Source organism: Panthera uncia, chromosome A2, assembly GCF_023721935.1.
Source record: "Panthera uncia isolate 11264 chromosome A2, Puncia_PCG_1.0, whole genome shotgun sequence".
Classification (NCBI taxonomy): domain Eukaryota; kingdom Metazoa; phylum Chordata; class Mammalia; order Carnivora; family Felidae; genus Panthera; species Panthera uncia.
The window spans coordinates 110,740,487-110,758,637 of record NC_064816.1 but is presented as its reverse complement, the minus strand read 5'-3'; positions in this window follow the sequence as shown (position 1 = coordinate 110,758,637).

The following is an 18,151-nucleotide window of genomic DNA, read 5'->3' as shown; positions in this document are numbered from 1 at the left end:
TTTTCTGTGGGTCTAGCATATTTTTCTTAGCAGAAACATGGTAGAAATTCTTAGAGGTCAGTAAAACCCTGGCCTGTAAGAAAAGTAGGACATAGTAACTTAATATATTTGGGAAAATCAGTATGAACTCAAGACTTCAAAAAGCTCTGTATTCACCAGCTCTTAGCTTCTTGGCTTCTCGAATGCCCCAGGGGCAGTAGTGTTTGCTCCCTCACCAACTCTCCTGTGTAGAAATGCTCAGATTTGTCTCTTTGATACTTTTCTCCACTAGAAGGACCTGCACTCCTTGGACTGCAGTTTCCAAGATTAGAGACAGGAAAAAAAAATTTTTAATGGGTCAGGAAATATCCTTCCATTGCCAGACAACAAGGATTCTTTAAAAACACATTAGCTGGGGCGCGTGGGTGGCTCAGTCGGTTAAGTGTTGGACTTCAGCTCAGGTCATGGTCTTGCAGTCTGTGAGTTCGAGCCCCGCATTGGGCTCTGTGCTGACAGCTCAGAGCCTGGAGCCTGCTTCTGTGTCTTCCTCTCTCTCTGACCTGAAAGGGCGGGCTTACGCCGGCGGACTCCATCTTGTTCTGTGTCCTTCACCTTGACCACACCTCCTCCCTTTGAATACCCCCCCCCTCACCTGCCTAACAGGACTCGGACCCTGAGGCCATAGCCATTACCTCACCAACTGCCCCTAGGCCCCAATAAAAACCTTTGTCCTTTTGAAACTCGATCTCTCCCTGGTATCTCACCGCAGCCTCGGTGCAGGTAGGGGATTGAGCTCGAGCTAGCTCGAATAAAGGCTCTTCTGCTTTTGCATCGGACTCGGCTCCCTGGTGGTCTTTGGGGATCACGAATTCTGGGCATAACAGACCCTCCCCCGTTCATGCTCTGTCTCTCTCTGTCTCAAAAATAAATAAACGTTTAAAAAAAAATTAAAAAAAAAACCAAAAAACACATTAGCGCCAGAGCTGAAAGGACAAAGGAGCCAAATTAAAGGTGTTCAACTGACTAAATTTTGAAAAATTAAGAATGACGTGATTATTTTTATTAAGTTCATAATAATACTCAAATGAAGAAAGTTAAAATAAATGTTACAAAAGGTGAATATAAGACAAAAGAATGGTGAAGATGTATAGATTTGTTCAATTTTTACCTTTTACTGAATTTAATTGGTCAAGAGAGTAGTTTTCTTTTCAATTTATATGTCTTGCTAATGGTTTCTTTTTTAATGTTTATTCATTTATTTTGAGAGAGAGAGAGAGAGAGAGACAGAGTATGAGGGGAGGGGGGAGGGGCAGTGAATGAGGGAGACACAGAATCCGAAACAGGCTCCAGGTTCAGTGCTGTCAGCATAGAGCCCAAGTTGGGGCTCAAACCCACGAACCCACAAGATCATGACCTGAGCCAAAGTCGGACACTTAACCAACTGAGCCAACCAGGCACCCCAAGGATAATTAAAAATATATATATTTTTTTTACTGTTTATTTATTTTTGAGAGAGAGAGAGAGAGAATGTGAACAGGGGAGGGGCAGAGAGAGAGGGAGACACAGAACCCAAAGCAGGCTCCAAGCTCTGAGCTGTCAGCACAGAGCCCGATGTGGGGCTCAAACTCATGAGCTGTGAGATCATGACCTGAGCTGAAGTCGGATGCTTAGCCGACTGAGCCACCCACGTGCTCCTAGGATAATTTTTTAAAGAGGGCATTATATCTATATGGTTTCCTCATATAGATATAAAATAAGTCTATGTGAAAGAGTTTATTTCACTCATTAATGAGAGAATCAGCCCTCTGTTACCACTTGGTCAAAGAAGATTTCAAAAAACCACATATTGTAGGCAATAGGAATGCTGAAATGAATTTACAGACAGATGCAACATGGGTATATCTAGAGGCAGTAGTAAATTGCCTTCAACTGTTAATTTGCATTTCAATGGACAGAAATTATCTTTACTATTATTAGTTCACTGCAATTTACAGAGTTGTAAAATAGTTTGTAGTGTAGGAAAAGTATATTATTCTTCTATCATTCTAAGTTCTTGGCTGGGACCTCTGTAACAAAAGACATTCATTCACAAGAGTTTGTTTACTATAAATTCTGTGTGACATGAGAGCTTTCATAAGGAAATGAAGGCCTGAAGAAATGGTTATACCTGAGGGTTTTAGTGCTAGGTTTGATGAAGAGTGGAGAGATGTAGAAAAATGTGATAGGACAAAAAAAAAAAAAAAAAGTATGAACTTAGTATAGTAAACTGGGTAAATAGCAAGACCTCTTTGTTCAGATTCCTCTTGGACATCCTTAGAGATAAAGATGTTCTTTTCCTCAGTGTGGGGGTGGGGGTGGGGCACCTCTTACATGATGGCTTTATAACTTGTTTCAGGAGAAGTCCTTCCTGCACATGCCATTTCTCAACTTCCTTCAGCTTAAAATATTCCATATGTCAAGATGCCACGTTTTGGGGTGGTGTGTCCTGAGCCCCATCAAGTTAAAAGACAGTGCAATTTGGAAAAGTGTGCTAGACAGGACAGCCAATAATTTTTATTTTTTGCCTATTTCAAAGCCTCACAATTTTTCCCGACAGTCTGTTTATAAAGTATATAAATGTCCTTATTTCTATGTCTGTTGTTAACCTTAAAAATAAAACTACCAGGGGGTGACCGGGTAGCTCAGCCGGTTAAGTGTCCAACTTCGGCTCAGGTCATGATCTTACAGTTCATGGGTTCAAGCCCCAGATCAGGCTCTGCGCTGACAGCTCAGAGCCTGGAGCCTGCTTCAGATTCTGTGTCTCCCTCTCTTTCTCTGCCCCTCCCCCACTTGTGCTCTGTCTCTGTCTCTCAAAAATGAATAAACGTTAAAAAAAAGAAAACATGAAACCATGTGCCATTTTGTAGACAGACACTATGAATCAAAAAATTCAAATCTATAGGTAAAGCAATGAACTCAAAGTAAAAGTGAGTTAAAAAAATTTTTTTTTAATCTTTATTTATTTTTGAGAGAGAGACAGCGTGTGAGCAGGGAAGGAGCAGAGAGAGAGGGAGACACAAGGACGTTTAAAGTAGGCTAGGCTAAGCTGTGATGTTTGGTAGGCTAGGTATTAAACGCATTTTCGACTTATAATATATTTTTTAAGTTTATTTGTTTGTTTGTTTATTTATTTATTTATTTATTTATTTATTTATTTGTTGTTGAGAGAAAGTAAGAGAGAGAGGCAGACAGAGAATCCGTAGCAGTCTTGGCACTGTCAGTGAAGAGCCTGGTGTGGGGCTCAAACTGTGAGATCGTGACCTGAGCCAAGATCAAGAGTTGGACACTTAACTGACTGAGCCACGCAGGCGCCCCTGACTTATGACATTTTTGAGGATGTAAACCCATCATAAGTTGAGGAATATCTACATAATAGAGGTTTAATTCAATAACTAAGTGGCTAAGGATGGAATCATTTAGACTATGTGATCAGATTCCAAATCCAATTGAGAAGTAATCACTTGACTACCCAAACCCTTGTAGTACTAGTAATCAGTATAATATTGTGTGTTTGTTTTACCTCTAAGTTGTTTAAAGCATTTATAAGAACTTGATATGTTAAATTTGTAATTTTAAGTAATTATGTAGAGAGTGCAGTTAAAGAAGTTTCTAGTCAATGTTTGAATATCTGGGAAACTTTAACTTCTTACATCTGTCGATTTGTTTATCAGTTGTATGAATTGTGTGTAAATGTTTAGAATAATGTTGGTCACCGAATATTTAAAGAATTGCTAAATGCTTAATGCATCAGTTTCCTCCTGCAATACTGATGTATAAAGTACAACCCCCAAATCACTTATTTCATACTCATGGTCTGCAGGTGGGCTGGGTGGCTCTCCTTCACACTGTGAGTTGAGTTTAGACATGTTCCATGTGTTTCTGTTGTGGGACCAGTAGCTAGCTACTCAGGGCATTCCTTTTTTTTTTTTTTTTTTTATTTTTTTTAACGTTTTATTTATTTTTGAGACAGGGAGAGACAGAGCATGAACAGGGGAGGGTCAGAGAGAGGGAGACACGGAATCTGAAACAGACTCTGTGCTGACAGCTCGGAGCCTGACGCGGGGCTCGAACTCACGGACCGAGAGCCGAAGTTGGCTGCCCAACGGACTGAGCCACCTGGGCGCCCCTATTCAGGGCTTTTCTTAACGCAAATAGAAATGCAAGAGAAGAGAGTGGGAACATGTGACTACCTTAATTCCTAGGCTCAAAACTGACAGGCTCTCTTTTCTGCCCACATTCCATTATCTAACCCAAGTCAGATGGCTACGGCCAGTGTCCAACAGGTAGGGAAGGACACTTAGCTTCCAGTGAACCTTGGCAAAAGGAGGAGGGCAGCAGAATTCTAAGCAAATAGCATAATCACACTTAAAACATACTAGATCAAAATATTGGATATTCGCCAAAGCACAAATAGTTACCATTTCCTATGCACAAAAGCCTCTCAAAAGACTTTACCTAAAGCAAAATTCCAAGTAGTGAAAGATTATTTTTCTGGGGTCAAATGTAATATGATGTGAACTTAACATTATTTGATCTTAGTGTTTTTGAAGCAGGATTGCAAAATTACTCATGACACAGACATTTAGAAGAGATTTAGTTTCTTTATTTTGTCTATAGCTGTTTGGTTTTATGGCCGGGTAGGTGCTGGGAAAGAAAACAAAACCAAACAAACTTGGTTTGTTTAAAGTGTAAACAAATCTGGTTTAAAGTGTATTCTGATCCAGTCATTTAAGCCACCTCATTAGGTAATTCTCAGGTTCTCAGATTTCCCACATTTTTACTCCTCACTGCTCTCTTATCTGAAAGTATATGGGGCAGGAGTAGAACTTACTGTATTATAGTATGGGGCAGGGAAAGCGGCCTCTATAGCTTTCTCCTGGTTCTTGATTTTGTACTGGTCAGTGTATCCAGGTTTTGGCTGAAAACTTCAGTAGCTACTAAATTGTCTATCTTTTCCTGGTTCAGTCAGGCCTATTTACCCTTCCTCATTGGCTTGGCCCCATTTTGGCTCTCTCTTTTTATAGACCTTTCCAAGTCTCTCCCCCATCCAGCCCCTGGCCAGGCTGTCCTTCCTGAATACTTTTACTGTGGGATCGTCTCTCTCATTGCCACAACAGGTCAGTCCCAAGGCAGGCTGCTGGCTCTCAACAATTTGTCCATGTTAGCAAGGTAGGCTTTGGAGTACAAACTAAGTTCTCTACCCACATCTCCATTTCTCCCAGGGACCCCAGCACTCCAGTTTCCTATTCATGCTGGGGCATCTCAGGCTGAGATGAAGCCACTCAGTGTAGCTGTCCCAGAATCCCACATGGGTAAGATGACCAACTTGGAGCATGAGTTTCTCACTGCCCACCTTTCCTTTCCTCTGACCCCTCTTTTCCTTCTCCTGATCCCCTGGACCATAAGAGAAAGGTTTACCTCTACTTCTCTATCCCTTTCTCTTTCTACCACAGAGTAGGAAGTTTCTTGGCATAGTTTATAGGAAAAGGAGGAAAAGCTCTATGATTTGGTTTGCCAAGTCTAGTTTCTAACAGGTTAAGTAGAGCCAAAGAGAAATAGAAAACCTCTTTCACCTTGACAGTTTCTCACTGCAAAATCCTAGTTTACATGTCAGAAGCTAAGTGTTACTTCTTTCATTCATAATTACCATCCTCTCCCCAACAGGCACCCAGATGAATGCTTTTAGATCATTAAAGAGAAAGGACTAGCAAAAGCAAAAGACAAAAACACGTGGGTGTTTCAAAGTCCTGCTGCTACTGACACTTTGTATTTGTCAGGGCTCAAGTTGAATAATATTTCAGAAAAACAGATTTGTTTCCACTTTCAGATCTATTACATTCTTAGGCAACATGTTAGAGAGGAATCTAGGGCATACATGACGTGAAGGTTGATATTCACTTGTAAACAGTCATTAACTTTTTGTACGTGTGTATTTGGGGATTGGGAGGCAGCCAGGGAGTGGTGAGAATTATCTAAGAATAGAAAAGAAAAATAAATTAGTCATCTCCAAATTAGCTGTCATTATAGGCTGGTCAATAGAAACCCTTGCCATGTTTATCACCCACCCTTGCTCTCTGATCAAAAGAAATCTCATTTGCATTGTCCTGATTCCCTGAGCCTTCTTTCTGTGGCCAGACGCTGGGCTGTGCAACTTTGTGACAATGAGCTGCTGCTCTGTGGGGTTAAGCACCTCAGGAGGAGATATCACCTCTTCTCTTGGTTGACAGCCCCTGGGTAGTTTGGGAGCACTATTCTAGTAGGAGCCATAAATCACAGAATTAATGCTGCTCCTGCTCTTCAGGGCTTTTAAGAAATGGAAAGCACTTCATACGTATCATTTAGCTTCTCAAATCCTATCCAGAGTAGAGTTTTGTAGAATCTCTGAGAGGAGATTTCAAAACAATCCCCAACTCCACCAGGACTTGCTAAGGTCTGGGAGATGAACTGATTTCAAATGAAAAGGAAACACTGCACCTACTGCTTTTATTCTATTACTGTGCTGGCATCTATGCTAAGAGACACCTTGATACAAGACACTTTGATAGCATCATGCCCTGTGGAGTGATCCTCTGAGAGTTACAAGCTTCTTAGTAGAAGATATTTTTTCTCATATATCTCCCTGGGCCTTTAAAATCCTTTTGGGGAACCTGGGTGGCTCAGTTGGTTAAGTGTCCAACTTTGGCTCAGGTCATGATCTTGTAGTTCATGAGTTGGAGCCCCTCATTGGGCTCTGTGCTGACAGCTCAGAGCCTGCTTCAGATCCTTTATCCGCCTCTCTCTGCTCCTCCCCCACTTATACTCTCTCGAAAATAAATGAAACATAAAAAAAAAATGAAATGCCTAGATTACCTGAGTGTAAACCTTCCCTGTTTTCCTTGAAATCTTTGGTGGAATCTACTGTATTCTGGAATGTTGTATGTGAACGATTTTGGTTTTGATATTGGTATGTGATATTTGATATTGATATTGATTTGGTGGAAACTGAAGAAGGTCACAAATTTGACATGAGAGGTAATGAGATGTTGGGGGATAGAGCAGTTCAATAGGCCACAGGAGACTGGACCTGAGAAGTCCTGAGGTGGTAATTCACTGAAATCCTGGAGAGGCGTCCGAGCTTCCCTTGGCAGGAGGGGCTGGGAATGCCTCCAGGCATAAATTACATTGCATGTAAAAATGAAGGATTTAAATAAGATTATCCCTAAATTGATGAGGGATAGAGAGAGACAGGGAGACAGGGAGGGAGAGGGCGTTAGGGACAAGGAAGGAAGTACATTTATTTATTTTTTAGAAGTTTTTATTCTTATTTTTTATTTGAGAGAGAGTACAAGTGGGGAGAGGGGCAGAGGGAGAGAGAATCTTTTATTTTAATTAATTAATTTTTTTAGAGAGAGAGAAAATGGGGGAGAGAGACATCGAGAGAGGGAGAGAGAGAATCCCAAGCAGCCTCCATGCTTAGTGCAGAGCCTGATGTGGGGCTCGATCCCATGAACTGCGAGATTGCGACCTGAGCCAAAATCAAGAGTCAGATGCACAGGTGACTGAGTCACCCAGGCAGTCTGGACATGCATTTATGAAGCCTATAGGATGACCATAGTCTTGATTGCCTGCAACAATCCCAGTTCAAACAACAAATTTTACAGTCATCGAATTAAGGCCCTCCTATGTGCTAGAGTCTGCATATTCAAAAGAGAGATTAAGTAACAGAATGCTTTCTATGTATTTCTATATTATCCTTACCACAAATGCTACCAGATAAGTTTTTTTTTTTTTTTTTTTTTTTTTTCTGTTTGACAAATTTCAGGAATAAGGCTCAGAGATGTTAAATAATTTGCTTAAAAGTTCACACTACTGGTAAGTGACAGAGCTAAGGTTCAACTTCATACCTGTCTCACTCTAAAGCTCATCTTCTTTTCATTCTTTTTTCATCCTAATGTATGAGGAGTTTTGGGGATATATGACAATACAGTGTTGTTATGAGCCTAGTTAGATTGTGCACTGTGTATTTCCCCATAACATATCCTTTTCATAGACAGCTTTGGAATACTCCTAAATTTATGCATCAATGGTTTCAGCTCCGAACCACATGGATTATGGCTTGAATTAATTAGGAGACTGTAAGTAACAGAATGTCTGACTAACCATGGCTAAACAGTAAGGGTCTTACATAAAAAGAAATCTGGAAGTGGAAGGTGTTGGAAGGCTTAAGGATGTTTGAGCTCTTGGTCATCTAGACTGCAATTCTCTTGGCTTTCTCCTCATGGTCACATGACAGTTGCCACTGATCCAAATGTTCTGTCCTCATCTGACCATACCAGCAAAAAGAAAGGGTTTTCTTCTCATATGACTTTCTCTTTTATCAGGGAAGAAAATATTTTTAATAACTGTCAGCTGGTTTTTCCTTACAATTCTTTGACCCCCATTGTTTATAATTCTTTTTTTTTTTAATTGTTTTCTAAGTTTATTTATTTTGAGATAGAGCATGAGCAGCGTAGGGGCAGAGAGAATCCCATGCAAGTTCCATGCTGTTAGCATGGAGCCCAACACGGGGCTTGAACTCATGAACTGTGACATTATGACCCAAGTTGAAATCAAGAATCGGATGCTTAACTGACTGAACCACCCACGCACCCTACAAACTCATTCTTACACCAATGTAAGTAAAGGGAAATAGGACTACTGTGATTGGCTTTGGCTGTTTATGATTCCTTCCCAGAAGCAGAATCGACCTTCCTTGAGCATATTGCTGCCCGACACTTGAACAAATTTGAATTCTAGGCGTGATGGGGAAGGCAAGAACAGCACCTGGATCTACAGTGTCTTTTACAAGATTCTCAGCCAAAGGTTCATGATGGTGGATCTGTGTGAGCAGGGCTACTGTCATAAGTCACTGTTCTTATGTGCTGGAAAAGATCCTTCTTGAAAAAAAATTTTTTTTTGTAATCTTTATTTAGTTTTGAAAGACAGGCAGAGTGTGAGCAGGGGAGGAGCAGAGAGAGAGAGGGAAACACAGAATCCGAAGCAGGCTCCAGGCCCTGAGCTGTCAGCACAGAGCCCGTCGCGGGGCTCTAACTCGCAAACGGTGAGATCATGACCTGAGCCAAAGTCAGACGCTCAACCGACTGAGCCACCCAGGCGCCCCTCCTTCTTTATTTTATTAAAAAAATTTTTTTCTTAATGTTTATTTATTTTTGAGAGAGAGAGAGAGACAGGCAGAGTGTGAAAGAGGGAGGGGAAAAGAGAGAGAGAAATGGAACTTGAAGCAGGCTCCAGGCTCTGAGCTGTCAACACAGAGCCCAATGCAGGGCTTGAACTCACAAATTATGAGATCATAACCTGAGCCAAAGTCAGACGCTTAACCGACTGAGCCACTCAGGCACCCCTGGAGGAGATGCTTCTTCTTATTTTTTTTTTTTATTAAAAAAAAATTTTTTTTTAACGTTTATTTATTTTTGAGACAGAGAGAGACAGAGCATGAATGGGGGAGGGTCAGAGAGAGGGAGACACAGAATCTGAAACAGGCTCCAGGCTCTGAGCTGTCAGCACAGCGCCCGACGCGGGGCTCAAACTCACGGAGTGTGAGATCATGACCTGAGCCGAAGTCGGCCGCTTAACCGACTGAGCCACCCAGGCACCCCAGGAGATGCTTCTTAATAACTAACACTCCTCTCTCACCGCTGCCCCATGGATTAATGCAAAAAGTTGGATTCAAGTTTCTGAGTTTGCACTTGTGAGAAGTAACTGCCATTCTTTGGTACATGGTGTTTTTAACATAAAGAACACTATTGTTCTAAATTCCCACTCTTTGCTCAAATGTTTTTGAGGAAAGAACAGTATGAGTCATCTTTCACAGGACTGGAAATCTAAGTACTTCCCTTTGGAATAGCACACAAATAGCACACATCAAAAATCGCAAGCATCCTCACCATCACGTTTCATGTTCCTGGTATAATGGTAACACAGCGATATAATTACAACAGTGATGATAATGATGATGATGATGGTGGTGATGGTGATGGTGACGACATGTACCATTTATTGAATGGTGCCAGCCACTGGGCTGAGAATATTTATACATACACGCATTTTTAATTCTCACAACAATTACATGAGATAGGGTTGAATATCCTCATTTTCCAGACAAGAGAACTAAAAGAGAGATTATAGGGCTTGCCCAATTTTACACAGCTGCGAGCTAGGCTCTGAATCCTGTCTGCTGACTCAGAGAGAGCCTGCTGAATGTCTGTGGTGTGCTGCTTTCGCTAAGTTCATGACATCACCTGCTACAGATGAAGAGCCAGGGTGGGAAAAAGCAATAGGAAGAGAGATGTTTTCTAATGGCTGAAACTGATCACTACTGAGGGGGAATTCAAAATTCATTTGTAAGAAGATAAATCTTTTTTTTTTTTTTTTTTTTAGTTTTTCTTTAAATTCCAATTAGTTAACAGAATGTAATATTAGTTTCAGGTGTGCAGTCTAGCGCTCCAGCACTTCCACACATCACCTGGTGCTCATCACAACAAGTGCACTCTGCAATCCCCATCACCTATTTAACCCATCCCCCCACCCACCTCCCTTCGTAACCATCAGTTTGTTCTCTGTAGTTAAGAGTCTGTTTCTCTGTTTCTCTCTTTGTCTCTCTCCTTCTCTTTCTCTCTTTCTTCCCCCTTTGCTTGTTTGTTTGTTTTTTTCTTAAGTTCCAACTATGAGTGAAATCGTATGGTTTTTGTCTTTCTCTGACTAATTTATGGCTGAGTAATATTCTATTGTATGTATACACCACTTCTTTACCCTTTCATCATCCAAGGGACACTTGGGCTGTTCTCATAATTTGGTATATATCTTTGAATATATATATCAAATATTTATCATAATTCATATATATCTTTGAATCATTATTATTTTTTTTTTACTCTTTGGGTAAATACCTAGTAGTGATATTGCTGGATCATAGGGTAGTTCTATTTTTAACTTTCTGAGGAAATTCCATACTGTTTTCCACAGTGCCTGCACCAGTTTGCATTCCCACCAACAGTGCAAGAGGGTTCTCCTTTGTCCACATCCTTGACAACACCTGTTGTTTCTTGTGTTGTTGATTTTAGCCATTCTGACAGGTGTGAGGTGATAACTCATTGTAGTTTTGATTTGTATTTCCCTGATGATGAGTGAAGTTGAGCATCTTTTCATGCGTCTATTTGCCACCTGTATGTCTTTAGAAAAATATCTAATTATGTCTTCTGCCCATTTCTTAACTGGATTATTTGTTTTTTGGGTGTTGAGTTTTATAAGTTCTTTGTAGATTTTGGATACTAACCCTTTGTCTGATAGGTCATTTGAAAATATCTTCTCCCGTTCTGTTGGTTGCTTTTTGGTTTTGTTGATTATTTCCTTCACATGCAGAAGCTTTTTATCTTGATGAACTTCCAATAGTTCATTTTTGTTTTTGTTTTCCTTGCCTCTGGAGACATATCTAGAAAGAAGTTGCTATGGCCAACGTTAATGAAATTACTGCCTGTACTCTCCTATAGGATTTTTATGGTTTCTGGTCTCACATTTAGGTCTTTAATCCATTTTGAATTTATTTTTGTGTATGATGTAATAAAGTGGTCCAGTTTTATTCTTTTGCATGTTGCTGTCCAGTTTTCTCAACACCATTTGTTGAAGAGACTGTCTTTTTCCAATTGGATATTCTTTCCTGCTTTGTTGAAGATTAATTGACCATATAGTTGTGGGTTCCTTTCTGGGTTTTCTATTCTGTTCCATTGATCTATGTATAAGAAGACAAATCTTGATCTATAGTTTTTAGAGAATCATTATTGTATTTTCAAGGTTACCTGGAGTCAAGTCCAAGTTTTACCATTTATTACCTGCAAGTTATTTCAGCTGCTGCTGCCGCCTTGCCTTCATGTGTAAATGTGTAAATATCTTCTTCACAGAGCTACAGGGAAGATTCAGTGAGTTAGTGGATATAAAGCACGTAAAACAGTAGTTGAAACTTAATGTGTCATTGAGAGGATGTAGAAATAATATGGACTTCAATCAGATGGGCTTGTGTTTGAATCCTGACTCTGCTCCTTAATAGGTGTGTGACCTGGGCTGAAATTCTAGACTCTCTGTGCCCAATACATGGCTTGTGTTAATAAATGGGTTTTAAGAACATGACCTGCTATTAATACTGTGTCTGAAGCATTTCCTCTTCTTCTATACTCATTTGTCTTATTTTGATAAGTCCGATTGATGACAGATGACTAACTAAAATCAAGTTGATGCTGCTTGGACTATAGTAGCTCAGACTCCTCCGCCTTAAAGATAACTAGACCTCAGGATAGTATCTGAAATTAACATCTGGCCGAAAGGGTGCCACAAGTAAAAGAGGGCACTAAAAGAAGAGGGAAACATTAGGAAAAGTGATAATAGTTATCCGCTAGGTATTTTATTTTCTTAACTTCTCAGCAAAGGAATCTGGATTCTAGGTAGGAGGCAAAGATATATGACTACCTGCTGTTGCTGCTTGTAATAAACATCCTGAAGCAGGATGGCTGTTCCAGTGGTGCATTGGACAATCCTCTAAGTGTTCCAATACTTCTTCCAAAATTATTCCTCCTCTCTCTCTTCAATAGATATATAAGAGATGATTACCCACAGAAAAGGAAAACACAAATTCAAAAAATTATATGCACCCCTATGTTTAATGTGGCATCATGTACAATAGCTAGGATATGGGAGCAACTCAAGCATCCACGAATAGATAAATGGATAGAAACAAATACATACATATTCCATCGTACAATTGTGTATATACAATGTAGGGCTGTGTGCTGACAGCTCGGAGCCTGGAGCCTGCTTTGGACTCTGTGTCTCCCCCTCTCTCTGTCCCTCCCCATCTTGTGCTCTCTCTCTCTCTCTCTCAAAAATAAATAAACTTAAAAAAATAAAAAATAAAAATAAATAAAATATTTAAAAAGTACGAACTTCCAGTTGTAAAATAAATTAAGTCACACAGATGAAAAGTAAAGCATAGGAAATATAATCAATAATATTGTAATAATGTTGCATGGTGATACACTTTTCATGGTGTAATGTATAGAGTATAGAATTGTCGAATGATATGTTGTACACATGAAACTAATATAACATTGTAGGTTAATTATAATTGAATAAAAACAGAAAAGAGTTTGTGATTTCTTTAGGGCCCTGTTCTTAACCAGATGCTACAGAAGAGGGAAATGTGACAAAAGGATTCACTCAAGAGTGTTAGAGACCACTGTGACTGCAGTATACAATGAGCAACCAGAAAGAACTGCAATTTACAAAATAAGATAAAGAAATGCATTTCTAACCTGAGTTTAGGCTGGTAGGCGATTTTCTAAGGCTTCCCACATCTCAAGTGGTCTGCTTTTCTCTCAGAAGCCCCAGTAGATTAGGCTTTGTAAATGCACCAGGTGATGCCAGAGCAGGCTAAGTGCAAGGTAGGACTCCAAGGGGTGTGCAGAGATTCACTTCTTTTGGCTTTATGTCTCCATTTGGCACAGGGTCTTTTCCTTAGACACAAACCAACCACATTTAATAGCTTGAGACCAAAATAATATGTTTTAACCTGAATAATGTGAACAGTTATAGCCATGATCTTCTCTTACAATTATTATTTTTTCTGTTCACTAAGGTTAGGCCTGCTTGGTACTGAAGACAGAAAGTTGTTATCCTGTGAAATTTTTGTTATAACAGACCCAAACTCCAAATAACTCAGGCCAAAAGACAAATTTTTGTCTTGAAATTTCTCAAGCCATTGCCCAAATGTCCACTTCCCTTTGAGTTTTATGGAGATGAATGAAAAATATTTCCACTTTGGTGGGTATCAGGGGTTCAGATGAGGGCATATAGAAATCATGATTTGCTGGACTGCCATTCTGCTTTCTGGGATAAAATGTAATCAATTTTAAAGCCTAAGACTTTTTACAATGGAACTGACAGGCCAAAAGCAATTTTCAGTTTTTCACAAGGATCCAGGATGTAGAACTCCCTACCATGCTATTAAACATTTCTTGGCAGGGCCTTGCTAGATGTGCCTGAGAGCTCTTGGCAGAAGCTATAATGGAATCATCCTTTTTCCCTTTATCACCCTAGCAATTCACAGTTGATTTATAATGCTTTCTGTGAAAGGCAATTCTCAGTCCTAAGGGACATCAAAATGAAAAGCCCACCAAATGAAATGTTTAATTTCATCAACCCAAGGATTAAGTAAAAAGTCTTTTTCTCCTTAGGGCTTACAATAGCAAAATAGCCTCTGTTAGAGAGACTTGCTTACACGAACACTTGTAAAATAAACTTCTGGCATAGATTATGTGTCACTTAAAATTATAGCAGAGAAAAATATGGGAATGTAAACCTGTTCTATTCATTCTTTATGGGACCACTTGCATTTTTTTCTTTTACTGTAACAAAGAGACTCTGTAGTAGGTCTCAGTATGATAAAAGTTTATTTCTTTTAATTTTTTTTAAATTAATAGACTATTTTTAGAGCAGTTTTAGGTTTACAGAAGAATCAAGCAGAAAGTAGAGAGTTATCATATATCTCCCTTCTTCCTACTCCCTCCCTCACTGCCTCTCCTCCCCACCCCCCCACCATTTCTCCTATTATTAGCATTTTGCATTAGTGTGGCAAATTTATTACAATTGATGAACCAATATTGATCTATTATTATTAAACTTCATAGAATACATTAGGGTTCACTCTTTGTGTTGTACATTCTATGGATTGAACAAGTGTATCATTACATGTATCCACCATTACAGTATCATACAGAATAGTTTCATTGTCCTAAAGATCCCTGTTCTCCACCTATTCATTCCCCCCTCTCCCTTAATCACTGGCAACCACTGAACTTTTTCTGTCTCCATAGTTTTGCCTTTTCCAGAGTGTCATATAGTTGGGATTACACAGTATGTAGCCTTTTCAGAGTGGCTTCTTTATTTTTTTTTTTTATTTTTTTTTATTGGTAAATTGCTTTAATCAAAAAGTTTTCTGCATATTGAGGCAAACTTCACTACATTTATGACCCATATATATATATACATATATATATATACATATATATGTATATATATATATATAGATAGATATATGTATATAGATACTATATATACATTTTTTTTAATATATGAAATTTACTGTCAAATTGGTTTCCATACAACACCCAGTGCTCATCCCAAAAGGTGCCCTCCTCAATACCAATCACCCACCCTGCCCTCCCTCCCACCCCCCATCAACCCTCAGTTTGTTCTCAGTTTTTAACAGTCTCTTATGCTTTGGCTCTCTCCCACTCTAATCTCTTTTTTTTGTTTTCCTTCCCCTCCCCCATGGGTTTCTGTTACGTTTCTCAGGATCCACATAAGAGTGAAACCATATGGTATCTGTCTTTCTCTGTATGGCTTATTTCACTTAGCATCATACTCTCCAGTTCCATCCACGTTGCTACAAAAGGCCATATTTCATTTTTTCTCATTGCCACGTAGTATTCCATTGTGTATATAAACCACAATTTCTTTATCCATTCATCAGTTGATGGACATTTAGGCTCTTTCCATAATTTGGCTATTGTTGAGAGTGCTGCTATAAACATTGGGGTACAAGTGCCCCTATGCATCAGTACTCCTGTATCCCTTGGATAAATTCCTAGCAGTGCTATTGCTAGGTCATAGGGTAGGTCTATTTTTAATTTTCTCAGGAACGTCCACACTGCTTTCCAGAGCGGCTGCACCAATTTGCATTCCCACCAACAGTGCAAGAGGGTTCCTGTTTCTCCACATCCTCTCCAGCATCTACAGTCTCCTGATTTCTTCATTTTGGCCATTCTGACTGGCGTGAGGTGATATGTGAGTGTGGTTTTGATTTGTATTTCCCTGATAAGGAGCGACGTTGAACATCTTTTCATGTGCCTGTTGGCCATCCGGATGTCTTCTTTAGAGAAGTGTCTATTCATGTTTTCTGCCCATTTCTTCACTGGGTTATTTGTTTTTCGGGTGTGGAGTTTGGTGAGCTCTTTATAGATTTTGGATACTAGCCCTTTGTCCGATATGTCATTTGCAAATATCTTTTCCCATTCCGTTGGTTGCCTTTTAGTTTTGTTGGCTGTTTCCTTTGCTGTGCAGAAGCTTTTTATCTTCATAAGGTCCCAGTTATTCACTTTTGCTTTTAATTCCCTTGCCTTTGGGGATGTGCCGAGTAAGAGATTGCTACGGCTGAGGTCAGAGAGGTCTTTTCCTGCTTTCTCCTCTAAGGTTTTGATGGTTTCCTGTCTCACATTCAGGTCCTTTATCCATTTTGAGTTTATTTTTGTGAATGGTGTGAGAAAGTGGTCTAGTTTCAACCTTCTGCATGTTGCTGTCCAGTTCTCCCAGCACCATTTGTTAAAGAGACTGTCTTTTTTCCATTGGATGTTCTTTCCTGCTTTGTCAAAGATGAGTTGGCCATACGTTTGTGGGTCTAGTTCTGGGGTTTCTATTCTATTCCATTGGTCTATGTGTCTGTTTTTATGCCAATACCATGCTGTCTTGATGATGACAGCTTTGTAGTAGAGGCTAAAGTCTGGGATTGTGATGCCTCCTGCTTTGGTCTTCTTCTTCAAAATTACTTTGGCTATTCGGGGCCTTTTGTGGTTCCATATGAATTTTAGGATTGCTTGTTCTAGTTTCGAGAAGAATGCTGGTGCAATTTTGATTGAGATTGCATTGAATGTGTAGATAGCTTTGGGTAGTATTGACATTTTGACAATATTTATTCTTCCAATCCATGAGCAGGGAATGTCTTTCCATTTCTTTATATCTTCTTCAATTTCCTTCATAAGCTTTCTATAGTTTTCAGCATACAGATCTTTTACATCTTTGGTTAGATTTATTCCTAGGTATTTTATGCTTCTTGGTGCAATTGTGAACGGGATCAGTTTCTTTGTCTTTCTGTTGCTTCATTGTTAGTGTCTAAGAATGCAACTGATTTCTGTACATTGATTTTGTATCCTGCAACTTTGCTGAATGCATGTATCAGTTCTAGCAGACTTTTGGTGGAGTCTATCGGATTTTCCATGTATAATATCATGTCATCTGCAAAAAGCGAAAGCTTGACTTCATCTTTGCCAATTTTAATGCCTTTGATTTCCTTTTGTTGTCTGATTGCTGATGCTAGAACTTCCAGCACTATGTTAAACAACAGCGGTGAGAGTGGGCATCCCTGTCATGTTCCTGATCTCAGGGAAAAAGCTCTCAGTTTTTCCCCGTTGAGGATGATGTTAGCTGTGGGCTTTTCATAAATGGCTTTTATGATCTTTAAGTATGTTCTTTCTATCCCGACTTTCTCAAGGGTTTTTATTAAGAAAGGGTGCTGGATTTTGTCAAAGGCCTTTTCTGCATCGATTGACAGGATCATATGGTTCTTCTCTTTTTTTTTGTTAATGTGATGTATCACGTTGATTGATTTGCGAATGTTGAACCAGCCCTGCATCCCAGGAATGAATCCCACTTGATCATGGTGAATAATTCTTTTTATATGCTGTTGAATTCGATTTGCTAGTATCTTATTGAGAATTTTTGCATCCATATTCATCAGAGATATTGGCCTGTAGTTCTCTTTTTTTATTGGGTCTCTGTCTGGTTTAGGAATCAAAGTAATACTGGCTTCATAGAATGAGTCTGGAAGTTTTCCTTCCCTTTCTATTTCTTGGAATAGCTTCAGAAGGATAGGTATTATCTCTGCTTTAAACGTCTGGTAGAACTCCCCTGGGAAGCCATCTGGTCCTGGACTCTTATTTGTTGGGAGATTTTTGATAACCGATTCAATTTCTTCGCTGGTTATGGGTCTGTTCAAGCTTTCTATTTCCTCCTGATTGAGTTTTGGAAGAGTGTGGGTGTTTAGAAATTTGTCCATTTCTTCCAGGTTGTCCAATTTGTTGGCATATAATTTTTCATAGTATTCCCTGATAATTGTTTGTATCTCTGAGGGATTGGTTGTAATCATTCCATTTTCATTCATGATTTTATCTATTTGGGTCATCTCCCTTTTCTTTTTGAGAAGCCTGGCTAGAGGTTTGTCAATTTTGTTTATTTTTCAAAAAACCAACTCTTGGTTTCGTTGATATGCTCTACA